Genomic DNA, 16,541 nt, shown 5'->3' with positions numbered 1-16,541 from the left:
GGATCATGACCTGAGCCGAAGGCAGATGCTTAACCGACTGAGCCACCCAGGCACCCCGATTTCCTTATTTTTTAAAGATTTATTTATTTGTGGGGCACCTGGGTGGCTCAGTCGTTAAGCGTCTGTCTTCGGCTGAAGTCATGATCCCAGGGTCCTGGGATCGAGCCCCGCATCGGGCTCCCTGCTCGGCGGGAGGCCTGCTTCTCCCTCTCACACTCCCCCTGCTTATGTTCCCTCTCTCGCTGTCTTTCTCTCTGTCAAGTAAATAAATAAAATCTTAAAAAAAAAAAAAAGATTTATTTGAGAGAGAGAGAAAGAGAGAGCATGAGGGGGGGAGGGGGAGGAGCAGAGGGAGAGGGAGAAGCAGACTTCCCGCTGAGCAGGGAGCCTGATGTGGGGCTCAATCCCAGTACCCTGAAATCACGACCTGAGCTGAAGGCAGACGCTTAACCAACTGAGCCACCCAGGCGTCCTTGGGTTGTGCTTTTATTGCCTAAGTGAAGGTCACAAGGGTTTCTTCCATTTTCTTTTAAAAGTTTTATAATTACGGTTTCTCATTTAGGTCTATGATTCACTTAGAGTTAATTGCTGTATGTGGTGTGAGATATGGATCCAAGCTTCTTTATTTTTTTGCATATGGAAGCCCAGTTGTTCAAGTACCACTTGTTGAAAAGTGTATCCTCTCTCCACTAAATTGCCTTTATGCCTTCGTTAAAAATAGCTGTCCATACATGTGTAGGTTTGTTTTGGGACTCTCTTCTATTCCTTTGATATATATGTTCCTAGCTTTATGTTAAAACCAAACTGTTTTGATGACTGTACCTTTATAATAACTATTGTGATTACATAGTATTAGCCTTCCAACATTGTTTTTTTCTTTTTCTGAGTTGTTTTGGCTGTTCTGTTTCTTTGAATTTCCATGTGAATTTTAGAATCAGTAAGTCAACGTTTTCAAAAAAGCTTGCTGGGATTTTGATTGGTATTGCACTGAATCTATAGATAAGTTTGGGGAGAATTGACACCTTAACAATATTGAGTCTTTTAACCATAAAGGAGGTCCATCTTTCCATTTATAAGGTTTTAATTTTTCTCAGCAGTATTTTATAGTTTTCAGTATACAGATCTTTCATATCCTTTGTAAGTTTATCCCTAAGTAGTTCCTATTATTAATGATATTGTTTTTTTAAATTTCAATATTCAATTGTTCATTGCTAGTATATAAAAATACAATTGACTTTTTTTCCTGTGGCTTCTTCTATAAAAAGATTACAATATAATTCACACACAAAAATCACCCATTTAAAGAATGTAATTCAATGGACTTTAGTATATCCACAGACCATCGCAATCTGAGAACATTTATTTGTCACCCCCCAAAAGCCTCATGTCTATTACCAGTCACTCCCCATTTCTTCACTCCACCTCTGTCAGCCATAGGCAACCACTACTCTATGTTCTGTCTCTAAGGATTTGCCTATTTGCACATTTCACATGAATATGATCATATAATATGTAATCTTTTGCGGTGGGATTCCCTCACTTAAAACAATGATTTTAAGGCTCATCTATGTTGTGGCATATTATCAGATTCATTCTTTTTTAATTCCAAAATCTATTCCCATTGTATGGATGTCACATATTTTGTTTATCCGTTCATCAATTAATGTACTTATTTGAGATGTTTCTAGCTTTAGTTATTATAAGTAATGCTTCTATGAATATTCATGTGCAAGTTTTGTGTAGATGCATGTTTTTAATACTCGAGTGGAATTGCTGGGTAATATATTAACTCTATGTTTAATATTTTGAGGAACTGCCCAGACTATTTTCCAAAGTGGCTTCACAATTTTACAGTCCTCCTGGCAATGTATGAGAGTTCCAATTTCTCCACATCCTTGTCAACACTTATTGTAGTCTGCCTTTTTAATTCTAGCCATCCTAGCAGATGTAAATCACTTATTTCATTATTGCATTTCCCTAAGGACTAATGATGTTGAGCATTTTCTTCATATGCCTATTAGGGATTTGTATATCTTCTTTGGGGAAATGGCTACTCAGATCCTTTGCCCATTTTATTTTTAATAATTAATTAATTAATTAATCAATTAATCAATTAATTAATTTTTGCACAGAAGAGATTACTGGGAAGTTTATTTAGTTTCCAGGGGCGCCTGGCTGGCTCAGTCAGTGGAGCATATCACTCTTGATCTTGTCGTTGTGAGTTCAAGTCCCATGTTGGGTGTGGTGATTACTTAAAAATAAAATCTTTAAAAAAAGTTTATTTAGTTTCTAAAATTAATATTTGATACATTACAGTTACAAAGTTAAAACCATGGTTCTTCCTGTGCTTTTAAATTCTGCATATAAATTTTATTATTCTCTTAGCAATTTTTTTATTGATGTATAAGCGACACACAATGTTACATGAGTTTCAGGTATGCAACACAGCGATTTGACAACTCTGTATGTTATGTTATGCTCACCACAAATGTAGCTACCATCTGTCACCATACAACTTCTTTGCACATTTTTAAAAACTGGGTTACTGATCTTTTTCTTCTTATTATTAATTTACTCTCCTAATCTGTCTTTTAATTATTATATTTAAAGAATTTATATTTAACGTAATCACTGAAATGCTGGAGCTTAAATCTGCCATTTTCTTTTTTGCTTATTCCTTCTCTTTTCCATTTCTCTTTTTCTTTTTCTTGCCTTTCTGTGAGTTAATTGATTTTTTTTTTTTAAGTTAATTGATTTTTTTTAAGAATTCCATTTTGGTGGGGCACCTGGGTGGCTCAGTTGGTTAAGGTCTGTCTTCAGCTCAGGTCATGATCCCAGGGTCCTGGGATCATGTCTGGCATTGGGCTCCTTGCTCAGCGGGGAGCCTGCTTCTCCCTCTGCCTCTGCCTGCCGCTCTGCCTACTTGTGCTCTTTCTGTCTCTCTGACAAATAAATAAATACAATCTTAAAAAATTTTTTTTAAAAAGCATTCGACTCTTGATCTCGCCTCAGGTCTTGATCTCAGGGTTGTGAGTTCAAGCCCTGCATTAAAAAATAAATAAATAAAAAAGAATTCCATTTTGATTTAACTATAGTGTTTTTGGTGTCTCTTCGTGTAGATTTTTTTGGTAGTTGCTCTAGATATTGCATTATACATAATTTATCACAGTCTACTGGTTTTAATATTTTACTAGTTCAAATGAAGTATAAAAACCTTACCTCCCTTTAAGTCATTTTACCCTCCCCTATTTATAATTGTCTTAAATGTTTCTCCCACATACACTGAGAACCACATCAGACAATGTTATATTTTTTGCTTCAACTGTCAAACATAATTTTAAAAACTTGAGAGAAGGAAGGTATTTGCCAACATTTCCACGATTGCAATTGTGCTTTAATTCTTCTTGATATTCTGTTTTCATCTTTTATCATCTTCCTTATATTTTAAGAACATTCTTTAGCAATTTTTAGAGTAGGTTTAGTGGTGACAAATTCTTTTTTTTTTTTTTAAAGATTTTATTTATTCATTTGAGACACAGGGATACAGAGAGAGAGAGCATGAGGAGGGAGAGAGGCAGAGGGAGAGGGAGAAGCAGGCTCCCCGCTGAGCAGGGAGCCTGATGCGGGGCTCGATCCCAGGACGCTGGGATCATGACCTGAGCCGAAGGCAGACGCCTAACCATCTGAGCCACCCAGGCGCCCCATTGTGGTGACAAATTCTTAATTCTTCTAAGTTTTCTGTAGCTTCCCTTCATTCTTGAAGGATGATTTCACTAGATGTAGAATTTGGGGTTGACAGTTCTTTTCCTTGAGTACTTGGAAAATAGGCCACTTTCTTTTGACCTCCATGGTTTCTCATGAGAAATCTGATGTCATTCAAAAAAAAAGTTCCCCTATATAAGTGTTATTTCTCTGTCAATGCTTTCAAGATATTTTGTCTTTAGTTTTAAGAAGTTTATTTATTTTTAAAAAGATTTTATTTATTTATTTGGGGGAGAGAGAGCGCGAGTGAGCATGAGTGGGGGGAGGGGCAAAGGGAGAGGGAGAAACAGACTCCCCGCTGAGCAGGGAACCTGATTTGGGGCTCAATCCCAGGACCCCGGGATCACAACCTGAGCCGAAGGCAGATGCTTAACTGACTGAGCCACCCAGGCACCTCAGATTTAAGAAGTTTAAGTATGATGTACCTTGGGGTGATATCTTTGGATCTGACCTGTTGATGATTTGTCCAGCTTCTTGAAGCTATAGGTTTATGTATTTTGACAAATTTGGAAAATTTCAGTCATCATTTCTTTGAATACTTTTTCTGCCCCACCCTCTTTTTCTTCTTTTGGGACTCTGATTTCACAAATGTTTATCTTTTGTTATAGTTCCACTGGTTCCTGAGGACCAGTTCATTTTTTTTTTTTCAGTTTATTTTCTCTTTGTGGTTTAGATTGGGTAGCTTTGTCTTATCTTCAAGTTCCTTTCCTCTGTCTTTTCCATTCAGATGTTGAGCTCACCCATTGAACTGAACATTTCCATTTAGTTCTACTTTATATTCTATTTCTTTGCTGAGACTTTTTTTTCTTTTAAGATTTTATTTGTTTATTTGACAGAGAGAGACACAGCAAGAGGAGAGGGAGAAGCAGGCTTCCCGTGGAGTAGGGAGCCTGGTGCAGGGCTCGATCCCAGGACCCTGTGATCATGACCTGAGCTGAAGGCAGACTGAGCCTTACCAACTGAGCCACCCAGGTGCCCCTGAGACTTTTTTTTTTTTAAGATTTTACTTACTTATTTGAGAGAGAGAGAGCACAAAGCAGGGGCAGTAGCAGAGGGAGAGGGAGATGCAGGCTTCCTGCCGAGCAGGGAGCCCGATGTGGGGCTCAATCCCAGGACTCTGGGATCATGACTTGAGCCGAAGGCAGCCGCTCAACTAACTGAGCCACCCAGGTGCCCCTCTTTGCTGAGACTTTTCAAATGTATTTGTTTCAAATGGGTTCATAAATGTTTGATGAAGCAGTTTTATGATAGTTGTTTTAAAATCCTTGTCAGATAATGCAGACATATGATTCATTTTGGTGTCAGTATTTTTTTTTTTTTTAAGATTTTATTTATTTATTTGAGACAGAGAGAATGAGAGAGAGAGAGCACATGAGAGGGGGGAGGGTCAGAGGGAGAGGCAGACTCCCCGCCGAGCAGGGAGCCCAATGCGGGACTCGATCCAGGGACTCCAGGATCATGACCTGAGCCGAAGGCAGTCGCTTAACCAACTGAGCCACCCAGGCGCCCCTTGGTGTCAGTATTTTTAAAATTATATTTTGTCATTCAAGTTGAAATTTTCCGGTTCTTGGTATGATGAGTGACTTTTTTTTTTTTTAATTGTATCCTGGACAGGGGCGCCTGGGTGGCCGAGTCAGTTAAGTGTCTGACTCTTGATTTCAGCTCAGGTCATGATCTCGGGGTCCTGAGATCAAAGCGCCGCATCAGGCTCCATGCTCAGTGCAGAGTCTGCTTGTCCTTCTTCCTCCCCCTGCTTGCTTTCGTGCTCTCTCTCTCAAATAAATAAAATCCTTAAAAAAATAAATTGTATCCTGGACATTTAGAGACATGAGACTCTGGATCTTACATAAATCTATTTTAGCAGGTTCTTTCTGACACCATCCTAGAGAGGAATGGGGTACCCACCTCCTTTCTGCCAGATGAGGGTAAAATTCTGGACTTCCCATTTGACCTTCTTGGCATCTCAGAAGGAAGTGATACCTTGGTGCCTTGTTCCTTTGTATGGAAATTGGATATCTTGCCTCCCACTATGCCTGACATCATCTTGGTTGGGAAGGTGGGGGTGACTTGTTAGGTCCTGCAATATTGTAACAGGGGAGGCCTCATTATTGCTGGGTGTTGGTGAAAGTTCCATCTTCACACTCAGCCTCCTCTGATACTGAAGGGTAAAGGGAAGGGTACCTTTAAACAGTTGGTGGGGAGAAGTCCAGAATCCCCATGTAGCCTCCCTTGATAATATAAAGGGGCCTCAATACTACCAAGCAGGGATGAAAAATCCCAAGTTCCCACTCAGTCTTCTCTGATACCACCCACATTACAGCTGGGACAGAGCGGAACTCTAGGCTCCCCATTCCCAAGGTATTGCTGACAGGAGTAAAGAGAGACCATGGCTTTGTTCCATGTTTGGTAGGGTAGGGAAGTATTGTCTATTTCTCTCTTGGTAGGTTGCACATTTCTTGGGCCATTAGCTAGAGACAGCTTGGGGAGCATTTTTATGTATTCCTGTTGGCCTTTCTCAGTTGCCAGCTACTCTAGCACCCAGTCTGGGTATAGGAGACAAAAAGAGAAAACCCAGGTATCTCATCACTGTGTCATTTTGTGATCCCAAGGTCCCAAGCCAGTAAGATTCCAGAGTCATTTTGGTTTATGTATAATGTGCAGGGTTTTTTGTTTGTTTATTTATTTTTTTTAGCTACTGTTGGTAGAGGAATAGGATGTGTGTTTAGTCCCTCTTTATCCAGAATCAGAAGTCAATGTTGTCTTTCTGTCTAGGTACAACATATATTTCCCTGTTTCTTAAAACTTTACTTTTCAAGTTTTCTTAATATAGGGTGCACTTATTTCTCATTGTTTATAACTTTTGTTGCCATTATGGATGGGATTCTCTTTTTCTTTCTTACATTTTAAAATTGGCTAATACTGTTAATTTTTGTGAAGAAAAGAGTTAATACAGTTAATACTCTTGTGAAGACAAGAGTTAATGGTTGCCTGTCTTTGGGAACCCTAGAACCCTGTTAGCCCTTGGCCAACCCCTGAGAATATGGCCTTCAGAATGCTCTTTATGTTTCTGATGACATTCTGTATGCCCAGGGCAATGGATGATGCTGTACCAGTTTATTAGGATTGTTTTGCACAAGCATCACAATTGATGATGTGCTTCATTTCGCTGTTGGGGTCCTGAGTTTCAGTTACCATGGATGGTCATGTAGCCAGAACAGTTGCCTACATGCCCCCAACCTTTGATAAAAGCTTCAAACCCTTGGACCAGAGTGAACTTCTTTTGGCAGACATTTAACATTGTCCTTCCAGTTTGCTGCTAGAAAGAGTGTATCTTGTGTGGTCCCAGGAGGGGAATGACTTGGAAGCCTATGTGTGATTTCTCTGGACTTCACCCAATGTATATTTTTGTTCTGTTGCTCTTACTCTGTATCTTTTGCTGTAATAAGCCTTGGCTGCGAGTATAAATGGCTAGTAAGTCTTTTTTTTTTTAATTTATTTTATTTTTTTATAGATTTATTTATTTGACAGAGAGAGACACAGTGAGAGAGGGAACACAAGCAGGGGGAGTGGGAGAAGCAGGGGGAGTGGGAGAAGTAGGTTTCCCGTGGAGCAGGGAGACTGATGTGGGGCTCGATCCCGGGACCCTGGGATCATGACCTGAGCTGAAGGCAGACGCTTAACGACTGAGCCACCCAGGCGCCCCAAACCTGCTAGTAAGTCTTGTGAATCATTTTAGTAAACCACCTAACTTGAGAATGATCATGGGACTCCTAAACCTTAAAAAATTAGGCTAATTTCATACCCAACCACATTGATAGTAAATTTTTATGAGAGCTACTAGTTTACCAGTTGATTTTCTTAAGTGTTCTAGATCACATTGTCTGCAGAAAATGTGTAATATTTTTCTCTTCCTATTTATAGGCTTTAATTAATGTTAGGCCCTCTATATGAGTCTATCAGTATACTTATGTTTCTAGTCTTTTTTTTTTTAAGATTTTAAATTTATTCATTTGAGAGAGACAGAGCGAGTAAGAGCACGAGCAGGGGGTAGGGTCAGAGGGAGAGGGAGAAGCAGGCTTCACACTGAGCAGAGCACCCAACACGGGGCCTGATTCCAGGACCCCGGCAACATGACCTGAGCCAAAGGTAGATGCTTAACCGACTGAGCCATCCAGCCCCTTATGTTTCTAGTTTTTTAAAAAATATTTATTTGGGCGGGGAGGGGCAGAGGGAGAGGGAGAGAGAGAGAACCTCAAGCAGACTCCCTGCTGAGTGGGGAATCCGACACAGGGCTCGATCTCACAACCCTGAGATCATGACCTGAGCTGAAATCAAGAGGTGGATGCTTAACCAACTGAGGCACCCATTATGTTTCTTTTTTTTTTTTTTTAAGATTTTATTTATTTGAAAGAGAAACAGTGAGAGAGAGCATGAGAGGGGAGAAGGTCAGAGGGAGAAGCAGACCCCCCGCCAAGCCGGGAGCCCGACGCGGGACTCGATCCCAGGACTCCGTGATCATGACCCGAGCCGAAGGCAGTCACTCAACCAACTGAGCCACCCAGGTGCTCTATGTTTCTAGTTTTAATGGGAAAGTTCTCAATGTTCTACATTAACTATGATGTTTTTATACTTTTCCAGCAAACATTTTAATATTAAATTTTCTTCTGCTTCTAGTTGACTGAGAGTACTTATCAGTAATGAATGTTAAACTTCATTAATATTTTTTCATTTATTGAGATAATCATATAATTTTTTCTTTTTTAAAAGATTTTATTTATTTATTTGAGACAGAGAGAATGAGAGACAGAGAGCATGAGAGGGAGGAGGGTCAGAGGGAGAAGCAGACTCCCTGCCGAGCAGGGAGCCCGATGCGGGACTCGATCCCGGGACTCCAGGATCATGACCTGAGCCGAAGGCAGTCGCTTAACCAACTGAGCCACCCAGGCGCCCTAATTTTTTCTTCTTTAATGAAGCAGTCTGCATCTCTTTTAGGTATAGATATTTGATTATCCTTTTTTTTTTTTTAAAGATTTATTTATATATTTGAGAGAGAGAGAGAAAGAGTGTTTGTGTGTGTTGTGTGTGTGTGAGAGAGCAGGGGGAGGGGCAGAAGGAGAGGGAGAGAGAGAATCTCAAGCATACTCCTAGCTGAGTATGGAGCCCAGTGTGGGGCTTGATCTCACAACCTTGAGATCATGACCTGAGCCGAAATCAAGAGTCAGATGCTAAACCGACTGAGCCACCCAACTGCCCCAGCCCTTTATTTCTTCTGTGGTTATTCTTGCTTTCTGATTTTTCTTGATTCAAGTTTGGGAATTTTCATTTTTCCAAGAATATCATCCATTGTCTACTTTTTATTTCGTTAAAAATTTTTTTAAATGAAATAACCAAGAACTGGTAATACTAAGCATGATTTTTCAAAAAAGATTCTTTTATATGGACATACTGAATTTAAATAATAATTGTTAATATTAATAATGTTGTGGTCATTGTCACTTAACATTAAACAAGTATCTGCTTTATCTATGCCTCCTCTTATACTCAGGCTTTCCCTCTTTGATTATGAAATATATATTGCACAGAACTCTTTGAGGTGCTGCATTAAATGTGATTCTTAGACACTTGGTTGCAGTATTTCTTTCTAACATACTCTGTCAATAAATTTGGTACCCATCTGTGCAGATATCTCTAGGCTTTGCTTTTTAGCTATCATGTCTGACCCGGTTTGGGTAGATATTTTGCCCAAATGGTAACAACAGTATTTCCCATCCAAAGTGCTCTTCCAAAACCTTGCCACTCCCCCATTAAGAGGTGGAGTTATGTTCCTTCCCCTTGAACTTGGGTGGGCCTTGTGATTGCTTCAACTAATAGAGTACAGTGGAAGTAAATGCTATGTGACTTCTAAGGCTAGGTCATAAAAGGCAAGGCAGTTTTCACTTGGCTCTTCTTAGGAGGCTCACTGTTAGAAACAGCCACTATGCTAATGAAAAAGCTAAGGCCACATGAAGAGGTCTAACAGGAAGAACTAAGGACCTTAGTCTTCAGCCCTGGCTGAGCTGCCAGCCAACAGTCTGTACCGACTTGCCAGCAACATATGTGAGCCACCTTGGAAACTGATCTGCTAGCTCTCAGTAGAGCTGTCCCAGCTGATCCCATGTGAAACAGAGACGAACCCTCCCTGCCTGAGTCCTGATCAGATTGAAAATTTGTGAGCACAATCAATGACTATTTTTGTTTTGTTTTTATTTTTTTTAAGATATTATTTATTTGAGAGGAGAGACAGTGAGCATGAGCAGGGGTGGGGGAAGGGCAGAGGGAGAGGCAGAAGCAGACTCCCCACTGAGCAAGGAGCCTGATGCAGGGCTCAAACACAGGACCCTGGGATCATGACCTGAGCCAAAGGGAGCCCCTTAACTGACTGAGCCACCCAGGCGCCCCCACTATTTTTGTTTTAAATCACTGTTTTGTTATGCAGCAATTGATAACTGATATAAAGATAAATCCAAAAAGTAGTTGAGAGTGGGAAGCATACTGCTTCTGAATTTCTGTCCATTCATTTAAAAGCTTTCTTCTCATGGCTTCCACGAGACCACACTCTCCTGTTTGTTTTCAACTTCACCTTTGTCCCTTTGCTGGCTTATCATTCTTTATGACCTGTAAATATTAATGTTCCCAAATGCTTAATCCTGGGCCCTGTCCTTTTATCTGCCCTTTTCTCTAGCTGTATTTTCTCCCTAGGAGATCTCATACAGACTTGTATCCTGGTGACTCCAAAACCTATGTCTCTATATCTACAGCATTCCTCTAAATTCCTGTCTGGTATTTTGAACTGGTCACTTCATATCTCCATTTGAATGTTTAGCAGCATTCTCTAACTTAGTATGTTCAAACCAGAATCACTTTTTTTTTTTTAAGATTTTTAAAATTTATTTATTTGACAGAGAGAGACATAGCGAGAGAGAGAACACAAGCAGGGGGAGAGGGAGAGGGAGAAGCAGGCTTCTCGTGGAGCAGGGAGCCTCATGTGGGGGTCGATCCCAGGATCCTGGGATCATGACCTGAGCTGAAGGCAGACGCTTAACGACTGAGCCACCCAGGTGCCCCCAGAATCACTTTTTAAAAAGAGTTACTTATTTTAAGAGAGAGGGAGAGAAAGGGTGTGCGAGTGGGGGGGGGGAGGGGCGAAGAAGAGGGAGAAGGAGAAAGAATCTTGAGCAGACTCCCTGCTGAGCACAGACACCATTGTGGGGCTCCATCTCACAATCCTGAGATCATGACCTGAGCCGGAATCAAGAGTTGGATGCTTAACCAACTGAGCCACACAGATGCCCCTCAAAGCAGAATTATTAATCCCACATCCCCTGACCTATTTGTCCCCCAGTCTCCATTAGTCTCCACCAATCACCCAGTTGCTGATTGTAAAAAAATTAGGATTTATCTTTGATTGCTTTTTTTTCTCTCACTCCCTGCATTCAAACCATCAGCAATATTAAGACTGGTGTGTAATCTTCTGCATCTCTCACAGTTCAGATATACAAGCACTTACATAAATATGCATATATATGGCTTTTGGCTTTACTGAAATAGACTCCAAACACATATTACTCTGGAACTTACTTTTTTCAGTTGACATCCCCATATCAGTAAATACAGATTCAACTGTTTTTTTCCTCCCAATTTCTTAATGGATCTCCAGATATATACAAACATCTGTAGTTTATATATATATACACAGGACCACAATATATTTACTGGGGTATGGTGGTAATTTTCCCTTTTTCTTTTCTTTTCTTTCTTTTTTTTTTTTAATGATTTTATTTATTTGAGAGAGCATGCATAAGTGGGGGGAGGGGCAGAGGGAGAGGTAAAGGGTGAGAAGCAGACTCCCCAGTGAGTGCTGATCCTGACATGGGGCTCAATCCCAGGACGCTGAGATCATGACCTGAGCCAATGTTAGATAGATCCTTAACCGACTGAGCCACCCAGGCACGCCCCCCCCTTTTTCTTTTTTTCTGTCACTTCCTCCTTCCTTCATTTCTCCCCTCTCAAATCAAGATAACTCAACTAAACAGCATATATCCACTCGTATCTTTCCCCATACTCATAAAATCAAACAAATATTTGCATGTATATATAAGTTTAGGTGTCTTGCTTTTCCCATTCAACAAACCCCAAAACCTCATGGAAACTCCTCCAGAATATCTAGTATAGTGAAAATTCATTCTTTTAAATGACAGTATAATATTCCTTAGTATAGATATTGTAAAATGTATTCCTCCATTCCCTTATTTATGAGCATTCTCTTTATTTCCCCCAACACAAGTAATGATACCATTAATATCTTTGTACATTTATTCTTTGTACTAGTACTTTTATTTCTATAAACTAGAATTTCAGAAATAGAATTTGCTGGTCAAAGGATACATACAAGTTTTTATTAAATAGTAAATAGATACATTTATTAATCAAGCAGAGGGTAGACAAAATAACAGTAAAACAAGTATCTGTGGACTTACCACCTAGTTTAAGAAAGAGAGCTTTAGTGATTCTCTGAAGCCTCCTTGGTGCTCCCATGATTCCTTTTCCCTTTAGAAAAAAAAAAAATCCTGAATTTTTTTTACTTTTCCTTATCATGCTTAATTCCCTGCATAATCTGTTCTTTAATTTTGACTTATAAAACTTCATATAAATGAAAACAAAATTATATATTCTTTTATGTCCTTTTTTTTCCTGGTCATTATATTCCTGAGATTTAACTATTTTGATAGGTGGAGCTGAAAAGTTCATTCATGTTCAATGCTGTTTAATCATTCATTATATAAATGCATGGTGTTGTATGGACATTTGCCAATGCTGCAATGGACATTTCTGAACATGGCCTTTGGTGTACACATGCAAGTTTCTGTAGTTTGCATATCTAAGATACATGCAATTGTTGGTTGTGGGGTATGCCCATATTCAACTTTATAAGGTAGCGCTAAATTGTTTTCCAAAGCCATTACACCAATTAACATTCCCAATAACACTGCATTATGCCTGATTTTCCTGAACCATCTTTTCAAATGTTTCTTAGCTATTAATTTTTCCTCTTTTGTGGTATTTGCCAATTTAAAAAATTGGGTTGCCTTTTTCTGATTTGCATGAATTCATTGTATATTCTAGATCAGTGGTGTCCAAAAGAAATAAAACGCAAGTCACAGAGGTAATTTAAAATGTTCTAGTAGCCACAGTTAAAAAAGTGATAAGAAACAGGAAAAATTAATTTTATTTTATTTTTTAAAGATTTATTTATTTTAGAAAGTGGGAAGGGGCAGAGGGAGAGAGAGAATGCTGAAGCAGTCTCCTCACTGAGTGGGGAGCCTGACATGGGTCTCTATCCCAGGACCCTGAAGATCATCACCAGAATTGAAATTAATAGTCTGCCACTTAACTGACTAAGCTATCCAGGCATCCCTGGGCAAAATTAATTTTAATAGTTTTTTTACTTAATAAAAATCTACTTACCAAAATATTATCATTTCAAGATGTTCATACAAAAATTTTTTTTGTACTAACTCTTTGAAATCTGGAATCTATTTCATACTTACAGCACATCTTACTTTGGCCTACCTACATTTTAAGTACTCAAGAGCCACACGTAGTTAGTACCTACTGTACTGGGGTATAGCTCTAGATACTTTTGTTGTTGTTATAGGTGTTGCAGACCTTTCCTTCTAGTTTATGATTTTTCCTTTCACATTCTGTCTTTTGAGGACAAAGTTTCAAGGGAGCTGAATTTTGACTTCTTTGGTTTGTACTTTGAATTTTAAGAACATTTTTTCTATCACATGGGCATGTCCCAAAGATACTGTATTATTCTATATTTTATTCTAAATCTTTTCATGTTTTGCCTTTTTTTTTTTTTTTTTAAAGATTTTATTTATTTATTTGACAGAGAGAGAGACAGCGAGAGAGGGAACACAAGCAGGGGGAGTGGGAGAGGGAGAAGCAGGCTTCCTGCGGGGCAGGGAGCCCCATGTGGGGACTCGATCCCAGGACCCTGGGATCATGACCTGAGCCGAAGGCAGACGCTTAAGGACTGAGCCACCCAGGCGCCCTCATGTTTTGCCTTTTATATTGAAGTCTTCAATCCATCTGGAATTGACTTTTGGGTTAAATATGAAATAAGGACCCATTTTTACTTTCTCTCCAGATGGATAACCAATAAGATAACCCAGCTCTAACAGTCTGGTGTTGATGTTGTTTTTGTAAATGGTATGTTTTATTTGCTTGTGCTTTCTATTTGCTGGATTATGGAAATGCAGTTGATTTTTTTATCTGAAAAACTTGAAGAATTGTCATTAGTTCTAAGTATTATTCTGTAAATTATTTTGCGTTTTCTAAGTAGACAATCATACCACCTGTAAATAACAACTGTCCTTTTCGTTCCTTACATGTTTTATTTCTTTTTTAAAAAAGATTTTATTATTTATTTGAGAGAGAGAGAGGGAGAGGGAGGAGCAGAGGGAGAGGGAGATAATCTCCAGCAGACTCTTGACTCTGCACTGAGTGCGGAGCCCTATGGGGGATTGATCTCATGACCCTGAGGTCGTGACCTGAGCAAACCAAGAGTTGGAGGTTTAACCAACTGAGCCACCCAGGAGCCCCTTACATGTTTTATTTCTTTTATTGTTTTATTTTGCTGGGTAGGACTCAAATACAATGTTGAGTAGAAATGATGACAGCAAACATTTTGTTTTATTTTTAATTTCAAGAGAAATGCTTTATTTCACAATTATGTATAATGTTTGCTCTAGGTCTTTATCAGGTTAAGGAAGTTTTCTTCTATTCCTGATTTGTTAAAGGTTTTTTGGTTCCTCTTTCTTTTCTTTTTTTAAAATTAAGAATGGGGGCACCTTGGTGGCTCAGTTGGTTAACCATCTGCCTTTGGCTCAGGTCATGATCCCAGGGTCCTGAGATCAAGTCCCACATCAAGGGTCCTTGCTCAGTGGGCCTGAGAAGCCTGCTTCTCCCTCTGCCTGCCGCACCCCCCCTGCTTGTGCTCTTTCTCTCTCTCAAATATATAAAATCTTTTAAATAAAATAAAATTAAATTAAGAATGTTTACTGAATTTTAACAAATATTTTTGCCTGCATCTAAAAGTATTTGGATGTACCATCTTTATTAGCTTTCAATTGCGGCTGTAACAAAGTATTACAACCTTAGAAGCTTAAAACAGCACACATTTATTTTTTTTTTACAGTTCTGCGCACCAGAAGTCCAGTATGGGTCTAACTGAACTAAAAACAGTGTTGGCAGGCTACATCCATTCTGGAGGTTCTGGGAGAAAATCTAGTTCCTGCTCATTTGGGTTACTGGCAGAATTCAGTTCCTAGAGGTTGTAGGACCACAGTCCCTGTTTTCTTGCTGCCTGTAAAATGAGCGAGGGTCATTCTCATCTTGCAGAGGCTGCCACATTTCTTGGCTCATGGCCCTTTTCCTCCATTTTCAAAGCCAGCAACAGGCAGGTTGAGTCCTTGTCCTTTTCATCTCTCTGACCAACACTTTTGCCTTCCTCTTCCATTTTTAAGGATTTGTGATTAGATTGGGACCAGATAATCCAAGATAACCTCTCCATCCCAAGGTCTGGAACTCGATCACATCAAAGTCCCTATTGTCACACAAAGAAACATAGTCACAGGTTCCAGGGACTAGGAAGCAGACATCTCTGGGGAGCTATTCTGCCTACCATACCATCATAATTTGTTAATATGTGAATTACTTTAACAAGTTTGCATAACTGAACACTAACTTTCATTCCTGAAATAAATTCAACTTGATCCTGATTTTTATCTTTTTAACAAATTGCTGGATTTGCTTTAATATTTTGTTCACAATTATTCCATCTTTGTTCAAAAATGAGAATAGCTTGTATCTTTTCCTTTCTTGTCCTATCCTTGCCTGTCTGGGTCTGTCTGTCCATCTATTCATCCATCCCTTCCTTTCTTTTTGAGAGAAAATTGACTACTGACTCATTTTTTAATGGTTTTAGGACCAGATAGGTTTTCCATTTCTCACTGAGTCAGTTTTACTAGTTTGTTTTTTGTTTTTTAAAGATTTTATTTATTTATTTGACAGAGACACAGCAAGAGAGGGAACACAAGCAGGGGGAGTGGGAGAGGGAGAAGCAGGCCTCCCGTGAGCAGGGAGCCTGATGAGGGGCTCGATCCCAGGACCCTGGGATCATGACCTGAGCCGAAGGCAGACGCTTAACGACTGAGTCACCCAGGCACCCCAATGATTTCTTTTAAAAAAAAAATTTATTTTATTTTATTTTATTCTTTTATTTGAGAGAAAGAGAACGAGCCAAAAAGCACAAGCTGGGGGAATGGCAGAGGGAGAGGGAGAAGGAGAAGCAGGCTCCCCGCCAAGCAGGGAGCCCGATGTGGGGCTCAATCCCAGGATCCTGGGATCATACCTGAGCTGAAGGCAGACATTGAACCGAGTGAGACACCCAGGTGCCCCGCCCCCTTAGTTAGTGATTTCTAACTTAATTTCATATTTGTCAGAGGACATGGCTTATGCAACATCAATCATCTGAATTTGTTGAGAATTACTACATGAACTTACATGTATGTGGTCAATTTTCATAAACATTCCACACATGCATACTAGGATATGAGTGCTCTGTTGAGTGCAACGGTTTATATATATATCTATTAATTCAATTTTTTTAATTATGTTGTTCATATCTTCTGATTCTTGTCTATAAGATCTATCCATTATTTTGAGGTGTGTTA

At 39.4% G+C, this 16,541-nt stretch overlaps 1 long non-coding RNA gene across 4 annotated transcripts in view; it reads right to left on the bottom strand.

Annotated features, from left to right (window-relative positions):
* The window catches only part of LOC115942360 (uncharacterized), a 34,943-nt gene that overhangs the window by 11,511 nt on the left and 6,891 nt on the right, over positions 1–16,541 (bottom strand). The window contains exons 3-4 of one of the 4 annotated variants that reach the window (XR_014139627.1): positions 12,279–12,341; positions 5,668–5,839 (exon numbers count right to left, since the gene is read on the bottom strand). This is a non-coding gene — a long non-coding RNA (uncharacterized LOC115942360). Of the gene's footprint in view, positions 1–2,742; positions 3,867–5,667; positions 12,342–16,541 lie in introns of those variants that run through there. The other 3 variants (XR_014139629.1, XR_014139620.1, XR_014139626.1) reach the window with 3 other exon arrangements.

Source organism: Leptonychotes weddellii, chromosome 1 (assembly GCF_054177405.1).
Source record: "Leptonychotes weddellii isolate Sample4059 chromosome 1, ASM5417740v2, whole genome shotgun sequence".
Classification (NCBI taxonomy): domain Eukaryota; kingdom Metazoa; phylum Chordata; class Mammalia; order Carnivora; family Phocidae; genus Leptonychotes; species Leptonychotes weddellii.
The sequence above is the reverse complement of the archived record's forward strand: the minus strand, read 5'-3'. Positions and strand labels throughout refer to the sequence as shown.